The sequence below is a fragment of the Herpailurus yagouaroundi genome, unplaced genomic scaffold (genome assembly GCF_014898765.1).
Source record: "Herpailurus yagouaroundi ecotype Mexico unplaced genomic scaffold, PumYag 184, whole genome shotgun sequence".
Lineage (NCBI taxonomy): Eukaryota > Metazoa > Chordata > Mammalia > Carnivora > Felidae > Herpailurus > Herpailurus yagouaroundi.
In genome coordinates, this window is record NW_024412415.1 from 19,974,248 (window position 1) to 19,988,540 (window position 14,293).

The 14,293-nt window shown below is 34.9% G+C and overlaps 1 protein-coding gene and 1 non-coding gene across 7 annotated transcripts in view; both read left to right on the forward strand.

Moving 5' to 3' along the window:
* Window positions 1-14,293, forward strand: part of UNC13C (unc-13 homolog C) — a 613,180-nt gene that overhangs the window by 294,091 nt on the left and 304,796 nt on the right. The gene's annotated exons all lie outside the window — the stretch shown is intronic.
* On the forward strand, window positions 7,292-7,398 carry LOC121042190 (U6 spliceosomal RNA). Its single transcript, XR_005796033.1, has one exon. It is a non-coding gene; the product is annotated as a U6 spliceosomal RNA (small nuclear RNA).

A 14,293-nucleotide genomic window follows, 5' to 3' on the forward strand; every position in this document is an offset into this window, starting at 1 on the left:
ATTCTGATAACCAGACTAATTATATGTTTTCCTGTTTCCTGTATCTGCAGTAACTTGTTCTTCTCTGTTAGAGGCAAATGATATTTATATGTTTGAGTCATAAAAGTAGCTGCATTCATTCCTTAGCTGTACTTAAAAACCTACTAAATGCCCAATATCATTCTAAGTGTTATATAAATAATCATCTTTAACAGATAATTATTGATATTCTAACTTTATAGATTGGACATGGAGACGCAATGTAACTGCATAATTTGACCCAAATCATATTTCTAGTAAGTGGCTCAAATGAAATTTGTATCAGGTAGATATTTTTCCAAGCCTTTTTTATTATTCCACCAAGCCTAATACACTTTGGCCTTGAAAGTAAAATGAAAATGGCATAACTTCTCTGCATCACAGACCTTGGGGGTATTGGAGCTATAATAAGATAACCACAAAACAATGGCAACATACACTCTTCCAGGACCTTTATAGTTGTATTATATTTTGCTTTACAAGTCGTTGACATACAGCTTCTTTATTTCAGGGAGAAGTAAGTTTAAGAAAAAAATGCATGTCACCACTTAAAGTCAGACTTGGGAAGATAATGTCTGTATTCAAATGGCAAATAAATGTCAAGCACACATCTAAAGTGGACTTTATTTCTAACTTCAAACAAATGGTTCTATTTCAACTACATAATTGTGCCACAAATTTAAATATGAATATATTTGTAATGTTTAATGAGCTATCACAAGAGTATGATTACTCTTAACTGATATTTTATTTATTTAAGTATAGTTGACACACAATGGTACCTTAGTTTCAAGTGTCTACCATAGTGATTCAACAACTTTGTGTGTTATGCTGTGCTCACCGGAAATGTTGCCATCATGTGTCACCATGCAACACTATTACAACATTACTGACTATATTCCCTATGCTGTGCTTTTTATTCCCATGACTTACTCCTTCCATAAGTGGATGCCTGTATGTTCCACTCCCCTTCACCCATTTTGCCTATCTTCCCACAACCCTTTCCTCTAGTAGCCATCACTTTTCTTTATTTATAGGTCTGATTCTTACCATTTGTTTGTTCATTTGATATTTAGACTCCACATATGTGTGAAACCATACGGTATTTGTCTTTCTCAGTCTGATTTATTTCGCTTAGTGTAATACCCTCTCCATCTATCCATGTTATCTGCATAGCATCTATGCATGTTATCTCAAGTGGCATGATCTCATCCTTTTTAAGGATTGTGTAATATCCCATTGTGATATATGTGCATATGTGTGTGTACATCTTCTTTTACCCATTCATCTGTCAGTGGACACTTTGGTTGCTTTCATATCTTGGCTATTATAAATAAGGCTGCAGTGAACATAGGGGTCATGTATCTTTTTGAATTTGTGTTTGTTTTCTTTGGGTAAACACCAAGTAGTGGAATTATTAGATAGTAGAGTATTTCTATTTTTAATTTTTTGAGGAACCTCCATACTGTTTTCCACAGTGGCTATACCAATTTACATTCCCACCAACAGTGTCCCTTTTCTCCACATAGTTAACAACACAGAAGAAAAAACTTTTGCATTGCAAGGGAAACTATGAACAAAAGCAACCTACTGAATAGGAGGAGGTATTTGCAAATGATATATATTATAAGGGGTTAATATCCAAAGTAGATAAAGAACTTATAAAACTCAACTGCAAACCCCACAAACAATTATGTTAAAAAATGGTCAGAGGAATTAAATGGACAATTTTCCAAAGAAAATACACAGATAGCCAATAGACCCATGCAAAGGTGCTCAGCATCACTAATCATCAGGGAAATGTAAATCAAATCCACAATGAGATATACCTTGCACCTGTCAGAATGGCAAATAAAAAAGACCAGAACTAATAATTGTTGGTGAGAATGTGGAGAAACAGGAACTCTGTGATATTTCTTTTTTTTTTTTTTCTTTCTCCAGTAAGCAATTTTGAGTATCTATTTGCTACAGGTATGAGGGATTAACATATGAGAAAAAAAAAAGCCACAGAAACTCTCAGGGAAGTTTGATTCACAGATGATATTTTATCTGAGTTTTGAAAGACAGGTAAATGTTTATCAGGTACAGGAGTAGGGAAAGGAAATACTTGTCCTAAGAAAAACAATGAATAAAGTGAGCTTGGAAAAATACATGGTGCACCAAAAAAATGGTGAGTAGAAACCACACCCGTCTTAGATACACATTCTTATGCACATAAACATTTCTCCTATTTTTGAGAGTGCCATTTGGGCCTCCAGTTTTATACCTGCTATTTTTACTTGAAATACATTTGAGGTGTAACACTGTATGGGTTTATGATGTTGAGCTATGTTCCTTCTATCCCTCCTTTCTTGAGGGTTTTTATCAAGAAAAGATGCTGTATTTTGTCAAGTGCTTTTTCTGTATTTATTGAAAGGATAATATGGTCCTTATCCTTTCTTTTATTAATGTGGTGTGTCTCACTAATGGATTTGAGAATATTGAACAAGTCCTGCAGCCCAGGAATAAATCCCACTTGATCTGAGTGAATAATTGTTTTAATGTACAGTTGAATTTGATTTGCTAGTATCTTGGTGAGAATTTTTGCATCCAGTTTCATGAGGGATATTGGCCTGAAATTCTTATTTTTAGTGGGGTTTTTATCTGGTTTGGGATCAAAAAGAATGAAATCTTGCCGTTTGCAACAATGTGGATGGATCTAGAGTGTACTATGCTAAGCCAAATAAGTCAGGCAGGGAAAGAAAAATATTATATGATTTCACTCATATGTGGAATTGAAGAAACACGACAGATGAACATAGGGGAAAGGAAGGAAAAATAAGATAAAGCAAATAGAGAGGCAAACCACAAGAGACTTGTAAATACAGAGAACAAACTGAGGGGTGCTGGTGGGGTATTGGGTGGGGTTGGGATAAATGGGTGATGGGGATTAAGAAGGGCACTTGTTGGGATGAGCACTGAGTGTGACATATAAGTTATGAATCACTGGGTTCTACTCCTGAAACCAATAGTACACTGTATGTTAACCTGCTTACATTTAAATAAAGAAATTTAAAAAAACACATTATATGAATTTAAGGTGTATAATACCTTAATTTCATACATTTATATATTGTAATATTACTAATATGGTGTTGGTGCCTCTATCATATCACATAGTTATTTCTTTTTTTGTGGTGGGAATAATTATGATCTAGTCTCTAAGTACATTTGATGATTGTAATGTTGTCTGTATTCAGTCTACCATGCATTAGCTCTCCAGGACTCATTTATCTACTAGTTACAAGTTTGTACCCTTAAACAAAACCTCTCTTACTCTCCCAAACTCAGTGCCTGAATACCACAGTTTTACTCTTTGTTTTTACTAGTTTATACTTTCAGCCTCCACGTATGCATATCATATATATCTTTCTATTTTCTGATCTGTCTTCCTAATCTCTCTTTCCACAGCAAAATGGGCAGTAATGTATTTGTCTAAAGTTTTTTTTCCCTTTATTATCTATCTATCTATCTATCTATCTATCTATCTATTTATTTATTTTTGAGAGAGAGAATGAATAGGAAAGGGGCAGAGAAAGAGAGAAGGAGAGAGGGAGGGAGAATCCCAAGCAGGCTCCATGCTGTCAGCACAGAGCCAGGTGTGGGGCTCAAACCCACAAACTCCAAGAACATAACCTGAGCATCAAGAGTGGGATGCTTAACCCACTGAGCCACCCAGTAGTGCTCTTCTTTTATTATCTTAACATCATTAGTTTTGATTAATTAATGCAAAATTTTAATAGTATTTAATAATTCTTAAGCTAGCTATCAAAATAATTTTATCCTGCAATATAGTATCTGTGGAGAAAACACTAGATATAAAATTAGAATATAAGACTTTGAGGTATTTATGATCTAATTGTGAGACTTGAAGGTAGGGCAGGCAAATGGGTGTATCTTACCAGGTAATCCTTTGCCTTTTGGTTCTGCGATCTGTGACATTTCAAGGGCTCTTTCAGCCAGTGCATGAATCCCTCTTCACCTCCTGTCCTTTTTTGGAAATGCCACTAAGAATATAATTCATTTCTTGTTATTTTTATCATCTGCTTTGTCATTAATTTATAGAATGGCTCTCCAATGCTCTATTACTACAAAGAAAAACCTCATGAAAACTTCAGAGTAAAATATTAGGGGCTGTTATTTTGATCCTGATACCCATAACTTGTCCTTAATAAATGCAGGTGAGAAAAGTCGCTGTGCACTGTCCCTGGGTTTTGAACTTAGAATTTGTTCCTGTGCTATAATACACTTCAGAGGTAATAGGGTTGGGATCTTCCTTCAGTAACAAATGAGACATCAATATTGCAGTGAAAGTGGGCTACATAATTCATAATAAATCACTAAAAGGAAATGTGAACACTGAGTGTCTCACATTATTTCCATTTCGTGGGTCAGGGTTTAAGGAATTAAGCTGTAACTAGAAAATTTAATTACTGTTTAAAAGGCTGCTGCTGCTTTGCCTCGGGATGGCTCTTGCTGGTTTCTGGCTGATGATTTTCTCAGCCAATGTTCTGCCTTCCAGCCTGACTTGAAGTGGGATTATTTACAATTACTAGATATTTTAAAGTACACTTTTGTTGATTGTAAGAGATAAATATGAAAATAAAATACAAATTTTTATGAATTCTACCACCTACATTTTGATATATACCCTTATAACTTGTTAGTGCATACGCCCACACATATTTACTCATATATATTTAGTCTCTTTTATTAAATGTTTCTATTAACCAATCTCAGTACAATACCATTTAAAATATTATAGAAATCTCATTTGCTACACTTAAAAGGTATGGCTATAGTTTTATATAATTTTAATAGACATGATTTTTAATGTAACATCACTTCCTGTTGGCTTTTTATGTGATATAATTGCCTCGAGAGATGTATTTTACTTTCTTCATTAGATCCAGCACCATTATAGGTGCGGTTTCTGTTTAACAACTATTTGCTGACTTCCCATCAAAGTATGATTACTTGAGCCATTAGTAATGACTTCCCATCAAAGTATGATTACTTGAGCAAGGGTGTGTTTTTCTTTGCATTGAATTTAGGCTTTGTTGACTTTATAAAATTCAGGGGCATCTGTCTAGGTAAAGCAGGTTTTCTCAGAATGGGTTAAACTCTGATAATTTGAGTAAGGAGTGGGTTTTGTTTTTGTTTTTGTTTTGCCTTAGCCATTAGAGATGGATATTGGGCCATCTCCAGGAAACTCTAAATCTAAACATATTTGCACTGAAACCATTTGCAAAATTGGAATAAATAATTATAAAGAAATTAGTCATTTGGATGGCAGCCAAAAAAAATTGGCAAAACATTGATTAGCTCTACAGAGATATGGTACCTATGAATTAAAAACAAAACACAGACACACACACACACACACACACACACACACACACAGACATACACGCACACACACACGCAAAATAGAGGTTAGAGTGGGGGAGCCAAAGCATAAGAGACTCTTAAAAACTGAACAAACTGAGGGCTGATGGGGGGTGGGAGGGAGGGGAGGATGGGTGATGGGTATTGAAGAGGGCATCTTTTGGGATGAGCACTGGGTGTTGTATAGAAACCAATTTGACAATAAATTTCATATATTTAAAAATAAAAACAAAAACAAAAACACAGACACACACAAAAATTCTGAGTCCCGGGGGGGGGGGGGATGTTTTCCTTTAATTTGGGAAGAAATAAAATATTGTATTCCCATGGAAACAAAACCAGTCTTTAACAATGAAAAACCATAAAATTAGACATATCATCCACTCTTTAAGAAGGGAATTCTTTTTAGTTAAAGGAAAACCACAAAGCAAATGGCTCTAACAATATTCATTTTATTTTTCAAGTGTTTGTGCAATAAAATATCTTATTCTTTGCTGATACAAAAGCCAAATTCACAAACTGGTAAACTAAACTAGAAGTCTGGGTTAGATAAATAATCAGGTTGGATATGGTCTAGTGGAGAAAGATTTAATCAGACTATGGTTTTTCTATTATATGTGACAGATTTTTTTTTTCTTGTATGTAAAGATATTTCTCTTGCTGTCAAATTTTGTTTTCTTATGTGAGCCTGTCATTTCCCATCTTAAATGCAAAACTTTGTGTTTTCATAAAAGTCAGAGTTTGGGAAACACATTAAGTAGTTAAGAAATGGCATAAAACACAGCAAGTATAAAAATTAATTGTTTTAAATTGTATCTGAGGCAATCAAGCAAAAATGAACTTTATAGTTTTTTTAAATAATTTTCCTACTTAATTTGATTAGAATTTCACTTACTTTCACATTAAACCACAACTGTAGCTTAGTAAAAAGTGGTTTATTTCATGCAGTAGGAATTCCAGGTACAGGGATTTGAGGGCTAATACAGTAACTGAATTATATTCCATCAAAGAACAAAGCTTATCCATTTTTTTGTTTTAACATCTTTAGTGAATGCTATTCTATATCCACATTCCAGAATAATAAAAGAAGAAAATACAATAGACAAGACCAGAAGACTTGGGCTTATATTGGATTAAAAGGACTATGTTAAGTGGTCTTTTCCAGTGACTAGGGAGGCTGAAGTACTTGCATAAAGGTAGAAAAAAGAAAAGGAGGGGTTGAAAGGTTGTTGAGTGAACATGTTTATAGTATCTGCCACCTTCTACCTCTGTGACTATTTAACATTTACATACAACCTTTCTATCTCTTTATTTAATTTGAATAAAATGAATTCATCCTCACCCTTCCCAAGTAGGTAATCCCAAAATTGTATCCAGTTTCTGCAGTTAACTTGAAGTCCATGATGTCTGGGTAGCCTCTCCGTCAGCTCCAGGTTTGGACCTTTGTGATGCTACGTCTTACAAATTAAAGTTCTCGTCCTCCAAAATTACCAATGTATTCTTGTGGTGAGAAAAGGAGATAAGGTAATACTAATTTAGAAGTCTCATTCAGTAATAGGGAAAGTAGGAAAGATAAGACCTTTGTTGGTACATCAGCAAATACAGAGTCCTACTGGCCAGGTACACTCAGGACTTGGTGGTCCTCATGTCGGAAGTAGTGCTTGGCTAACCAATCTGGCAGGCCCTTGTACTTTCCAGATGAATTTCTTTCATCCATTTTCCTCCAGGTTCTAGGTTCTACATTTGGGGACACCTTCCTTGTCAAATTTGTCAGTGCCTGTACTCTAAGCAGGTACTATGGAAATTTGAAAGCAAATGAAAGTGGGCTCTAAAAATAATTTAAAAAGTGCTCATTTTGGCAGCACATATACTAAAATCAGAACAATACAGAGAAGATCAGCAGGGCTCTTGCATGAGGATAACATAAAAATCAGTGAAACTTTGGATGATGATGATAATCATTATCATGACGATCATGATGATGATATGAAGAGCAACGCATTTGCTTTAAGTACAGCTGTAGCCAGGCTGAGGCACATTTGGCAATACTCTTCCCTGGAAAATATTTACCAGGATTCCAGAAGATGGGCTTCAGCACAATTTTACGAGTAACCACATAGGTCTGGAAATTTTAACTCTTCACTACTGGCTCCTCTGCTCTAATTCCTTTCTCTTAACCTGATAGCTGCTGCCTCACCCTCTGCAAAACAGTAAGTATGCCAGGGTGAGAATGCAACACCAGGAATCTCAGCTTTGCCGCTCAGTTCTCTTCACTGTCACTCAGAGACCTCCAGAAGGAAAGTGTTTGAAAAGCCCAGAGACAGCAGTTTTATCTTTCTGAAGTTGCGCTTAGAGACCCCTGCTTGTTAAATACGCATCACATTTTTATATACAGAAGCAGCTGGCTTTTCTCAACCTTGCAGGGTTCCAAATTATGATATCTTCAGTTTATATTGCAGGACACAAGCAGAGTGAGCCTCTTTGTGCATAGCTCTGCTTCTTGACATCTCTGCTTACAGACTGTCTAGATTTAGTTTGAGTGCACCTCTACTGTAGTGCATTTTGAAAGCAGCAAAATTTAATAAGCACAAGGAGACATTCTAAATTTTATTCCTACCACTCACGTAATAAAAAAGCTTTGCTTGCCATCTCATCAGAGTTCCAGGGCATAGCAAGCAACAGTTTGACCGGTTGTTTTTCTACTGCATTTCAAAATGAATTGGCTTTCCAGACTGAGGTCATTAAATCTTCACTGTCTGTCCCCATCATGTTCTCCATGACCAATTCCACACAATCTCTGTTATTGAAGCTCCCTTCATTATTTAAAAATTACTACATTACTCAGTATTCTTTTGCAAGCAACAGAGTTCACTCTAGTTTATGAAGAAGAAAGATTATTTCTTACATTGTTAAGTTGCTCAAGGCTTTTGGAGAGGTCAAGTGCCTGCCTTTGAAGCTACTATAGAGAAACAATGTCCAATTATATCATAGGGTTTCTTTGGAGAAAACAACATTGCCATCTTTAACCAGTACTTTTGCTCCTCATAACTAAATACCAGAAACTCTATGTCAAAATATTAAAGCCCCCACCACCTCTGTTTCCAAAAGAGCAAATCCTCAGAAGAGAGCCACTGCTTCACTTTGTTCAATTTTGAGTTCGGATCTTGCTGGAATGCGGGTCAAATATCTGGGTCATAGCTACAGAGGAATCCAGGAATATGAGTTATCTAACTTCAGTCTTTCTTGAGAAGATGAGGAACATAAAGGAGGAATGTAGTCAAAATGGAAAGCGCATATTCAGAGATGCCAAGCATCCATCTGTGATGATTCTTTGCACACTGCCTTAAACTAAATCTCTGATTTTATATGCATTGCAAAATCCTCCTCTTATTTCCAGCATTTGCAACGGTAATCCCACCAGTCTTTACTCTGCGGAGATTAAAATGTAAGTTTCTGATGGCTTAAACCCAAACCATAATAGCAAACATTGTTTATTTTTTAATATTCTTTAAAAAAACTCTGGGAAAGATAAAGTAGGAACTGGCATGTCTTCCTGAGGAAAAAAAATAGAAACAATGTTAGTAGTGTAAGATGTTAATAATAGAGGAATCTGTCTGGGGGACATGCAGAGCTCTCTGTATTCTCTTTGCAACTTTTCTCTCAATTTATAATTATTCTAAATTTAAAGGTTTACTTAATTTAAAAAATGGAAAAAATACAATCAATGAGACACACAGAGATATTTAAATTCCTTTCAGCAAAATCACAAGAATAGGGGCCCATCACTTATTATATTTGTTCTGAATCCATTAATATCACATGCAATTCATTTTGACATTAAGAAAGGAAGAGTATGGTTGGGTGAATTAACCTCACAAAGTCTCTCTTGTGTCTGTAGATTAAAAGGTACTCAATAAATAACTGCTAAATGGGTGGATGAGCACTTGGGTATATGGGATGAGGGAATGTTGAACTCTTGATGTTATAATAAAAAATACAAACTAAATTAATGGAGAAAATAATGGAAATGTGAGCAATCATTTAGAAGGTGTACTTACATCTGGTACAAAACAGAGAAGCTATTTCTAAATAGGAATTTGAAAATAAAGATATTACAGTGTTGTCTCTCCACTTGGCATATTTATACACACATACACACTTAGAAAAACAAAATATATATGTATACGTATACATTTATGAAGTATGTACAAGGAAAAAGAAAAGTTATACATATGTGTGTTTATTTGTATACACATATATGTGTTATTACTCTTGTATATGGATTATTTTGTGTGTGTGTTGTATATATATAATAAGCTAAAAATCTTTACCTTAAATTTATAACAAAGCCTAGGGCCTCAAAAATTTATTCCTAGAAACAAGACAGGATGTTTTGATCTTGTTAAATAATAGGTTCTAGAAATGTTTACCAATCTTTATTATCCAGAGTTTGCTATTTATCGTGCCTATTATTTGCAGGTAAAAATTATATTTGATGTCTGTTTCCTAGGATGTATGTGAACTCTGAGATTTATTTTATCAAAAGGTGACAAGAAGGATTTCTTTCTGCCTTGGTAACATCTTGAGTTTTAAGTTTATGGCAATGATAACTATTTTTACTGATATTCTAAGTTTTCTTTTGTTTTTCTAAGAATGAGACAAATGGGTTGGGAACTGGGTTGTTTTTTTTTTTTTTTTTTTTTTTCCTACATTGACTTTATTTTCTTTGTGATAGCAAAGAAATTGTGAGCTATTTTTAATACATATTTTGGATAAAATGGTAATGATTCCTCTGTCTAGTCTCCCTACTCTAATTTCAGGTGTGTTATCTCTGGGATCCTGAGTGAATAGGCCACACCTGTGCTGTCATCTCTTCCAACTGTTCTGGGTGGTTGAAAGTGGTTTTGTTAGTTGCAGTAGATACAGTTTCATTGATTTAATTCTTCTTCTTCTTTTCCTGTTATTTATACCATATTATTATAGTAAAATAGTTATCAAAATTAGAGAATTTCTTTGATAAAAATGATCTAAGAAGGATGACATTATTTTTCCTTCAAGTATAATAGCATTTTATTTTGGCAAAACTTTGCCGATCTGTAATGAATATGTTTTTTAATGCTAGATGCATGCTAGAAACCATGTCAAGAATATAGATATTAAAAAACATAGGTACTAACTTCAAAAATAACTCATGAAATAAGGACATTATATTAGTGCCAACTATAGAACAAACACTTAAGTGTCTGTCACTGTACTAGCTGTTATAGAATATTATTTTAATTTCCAAAAATATCTTCTAACATAGGTATTATTACCCCCTTTTTATAGATAAATAAACTGAGGTTCATAAGTTAGGTAGAAGTAGTTAGTAGTTCTCAATAGTATTAGTCCTAATGACCCCTTTTATATGATATAATTCATGATGACATTTTTATGTTGAAACAAAATAATATGCAATTTTATCAATATAATGTCAAAAAATATTCCAATATTCCAACTATGATATAAAGAAAAATGTATTTTAATATATAAGGATCAGACACAAGTACCCTGGAACACATAATGTAGTAGATGTATGCTTTCATCTGTTGGTAGAATTAGCATATATGTGACTATTTCAACTGCAGACTGATACAAATACTTTGATTCAAATACTTGAAGTGATTTTGACACCGGTAATATAATTTCTCAAAGCAGAAAACAACTCTTGGTAAAGTTCAGAACAGCAACAACAATAAACTTGGCTTTTGGTGATTTACATACTAGCTGTTTTCTACGAAATTTTAAAACTTTTTTTAAAGTTTATTTATATATTTTGGGGCACCTGGGTGGCTCAGTCGGTTAAGCATCCGACTTCAGCTCAGGTCATGATCTCTCAGTTCGTGGATTCAAGCCCCATGTCAAGCTCTGTGCTGACAGCTCAGAGCCTGGAGCCTGCTTTGGCTTCTCTGTATCCCTCTCTTTCTGCCCCTCCTCCACTCATGGTATATCTTTCTGTCTGTCTGTCTGTCTCTCTCTCTGTCAAAAATTAAAATAAACATTAAAAAAAAAAGTTGATGTAATTTGAGAGAGAGAGGTTGCTAGTAGGGGAGGAGCAGAGAGAGAGAGAGTCCCAGTCAGGCTCTGCACCCGACCATGAGCCTCAAATTTACAAACCATGAGATGGTGACCTGTGCTGGAGTCTGATGCTTAACTGAATGAGTCACCCAGGTGCACTGGAAATTTCAGTATCTTAAAATGTGCAAAAGAGTTGGTGCTTTTATATAAAAAATAAAATCTCAAACTGAGGTGATCTTCAATGGATTTTACATTTTAATTAATACTTTTGTATCATTTCAAATCATGCAGGCTGTCCAGTAGATGGTAAGGTGTCCAAATCCCTGGCCAAACCCATCTTATGCCATTAGTGCCCCTAAACATTAGTTAAAAATAAAAAAAAAATCCAGAAATTTCCAGAGTGCTCCTTGTAAAAAACTCTTACTTTACATAGAAATAGTGCGGCTATAATTTTCACATTGCCATGTCGTATTCCAAACTTTATTCTTAAATGTACGGATTGATTTTGCCTCATAGGTTAATGGAAGAGAGAGCATACTGTCAAGAGACCTTAAGTATGCTTTATGCCATTAGTCCATTTGGCAATCTGGTGAAAACTACAGACTGTTTTCAAAATCATGTATTTGCAAATGCCTGAAATAAAATACATGGAATTGAAAAGAAAATCAATTACTTTGAAGAATACTTTTAGTAGGGGAAATAATAGTTACAAATAATATTACAGTCATTACTCGTGATGCTACATGTAAATATCTGTGGTTTTATTAGTAATAAAATCTTACAGGTATTGATGACACTGCTCTGGTTTGTTGTTTATGCTCATAGTTGAAAGAAAATAAAGATGAAGTCATTTTATTATTCTTTTTTTCTTTCTTCAAGTTTTATTGAAATTTCATTTAGTTAAATACAGTGTAATATTAGTTTCGGGTGTAGAATTTAGTGATTCACCACTTACGTACCATACCCACTGCTCATCTCATGTTCCCTCCTTAATATACATCACCCATTTGACCTATCCCCTCTGCCCACCTCCCCTTCAGCAACCCTCAGTTTGTTCTCTATAGTTAAGAGTCTATTTTCTGATTTTCCTCTTTTTTTTATCCTCTATATTCATTTGTTTTGTTTCTTAAATTCCACATATGAGTGAAATCATATGGTATTTGTCTTTCTCTGACTTATTTTTATTAGCATAATACTCTCTGGTTCTATCCATATCATTGCAAATGGCAAGATTTCATTCTTTTTAATGGCTGAGTCATATTCCATTATATGTATATATATTCCACATCTTCTTTATTCATGAGTTGATGGACATTTGGGCTCTTCCCGTAATTTGGCTCTTGTTGATAATGCTACTATACACATCAGGGTGTATGTGCCCCTTTGGATCAGCATTTTTGTATCCTTTGGGTAAATACCTACTAGTGCATTTGCTGGATCTTAGTAGCGTAGTTCTATTTTTAACTTTTTGAGAAACCACCATAACTGTTTTCCAGGGTAGCTGCACCAGTTTGCATTCCCACCAACAGTGTAAGAGGGTTCCCATTCCTCCATATCCTTGCCAACATTGTTGTTTCCTGTGTTGTTAATTTTAGCCATTCTGACAGATGTGAGGTGATAGCTCATTATGGTTTTGATTTGCATTTGCCTGATGATGAGTGGTGCTGGGTATCTTTTCATGTGTCTCTTGGCCATCTGTATATCTTCTTGGGAAAAATGCCTATTCATGTCTTCTGCCCATTTTTAACTAGATTATTTGTTTTTGAGGTTTTGGGATTTATAAGCTCTTTATATATTTTGTATGTTAAGAATTCATTCACTGACCCCAGGTTGAAGATCTTTATGCTAGAGTGAATGCATGTGTAGAGCAAATTGGAGCTCATCATTGATGATCCTAACTGGATCAATAGCTACAAAAACAGTTATAGAGAACAGGTGACTAGCTGCTGATGCTTAAAGATTGATTGGTTAGCAGGCAGAGAAGCATAGGGAAAAGTGTATACAAAGGCCATAGGGTCAGGAAACACCATGATATGTGTTGGCAACACTAACATAGTATGTGTGGGCTTCAACAAGAGTAGGTAGAGGAAACCTGAAAATGAGGAATGGATTAAAGTGTGCAGTTTCATCTTAAAAACAGAAGGATTTTGCTTTAATGCTAATTGGTTTAATAATATCTTATACACTTATTGGGATTTTTAGTTTATTAAGTACTTGCACATAACTGTAGTCTCATTTTTACTCTGTGACATCCATTTTTTTCACATCTATAACAATGGCTTTATGTTGATGGTGCAGTATTTTCTGAGCATGCCTATGTTGTTCTAGACGACCATTGCAAACAGGAAATATAGAGAAAATACACCAAAGATTTTTGACCCATATTTGATTATATCTAGTTCAGTGAAAGGAAATATGATGGAATAGGATGTGATTTCCCCTTATTGCTTAACTAATGCAATATTTTTCAATATCCTTGACACCCACAACATCTTCTAGATGGACTATGTCGGTGGAAAATCTCCTTTATTAGATAATATGCAATGCCTTTCTGGATTAGACAGATTTAAAATGAGTTGCAGGGCACCTGGGTGGCTCAGTCAGTTAAGCATCCAACTTTGGTTCAGGTCATGATCTCACCATTAGTGAGTTTGAGCCCCCAGTTGGGCTCTGTGTTGACAACTCAGAGCCTGCTTCGGATCCTCTGTCTCTGTCTCTCTCTGCCCCTTTCCAGCCCATTCTCTCTCTCTCTCTCTCTCTCTCTCTCTCTCTCTCTCTCTCTCTCTCTCTC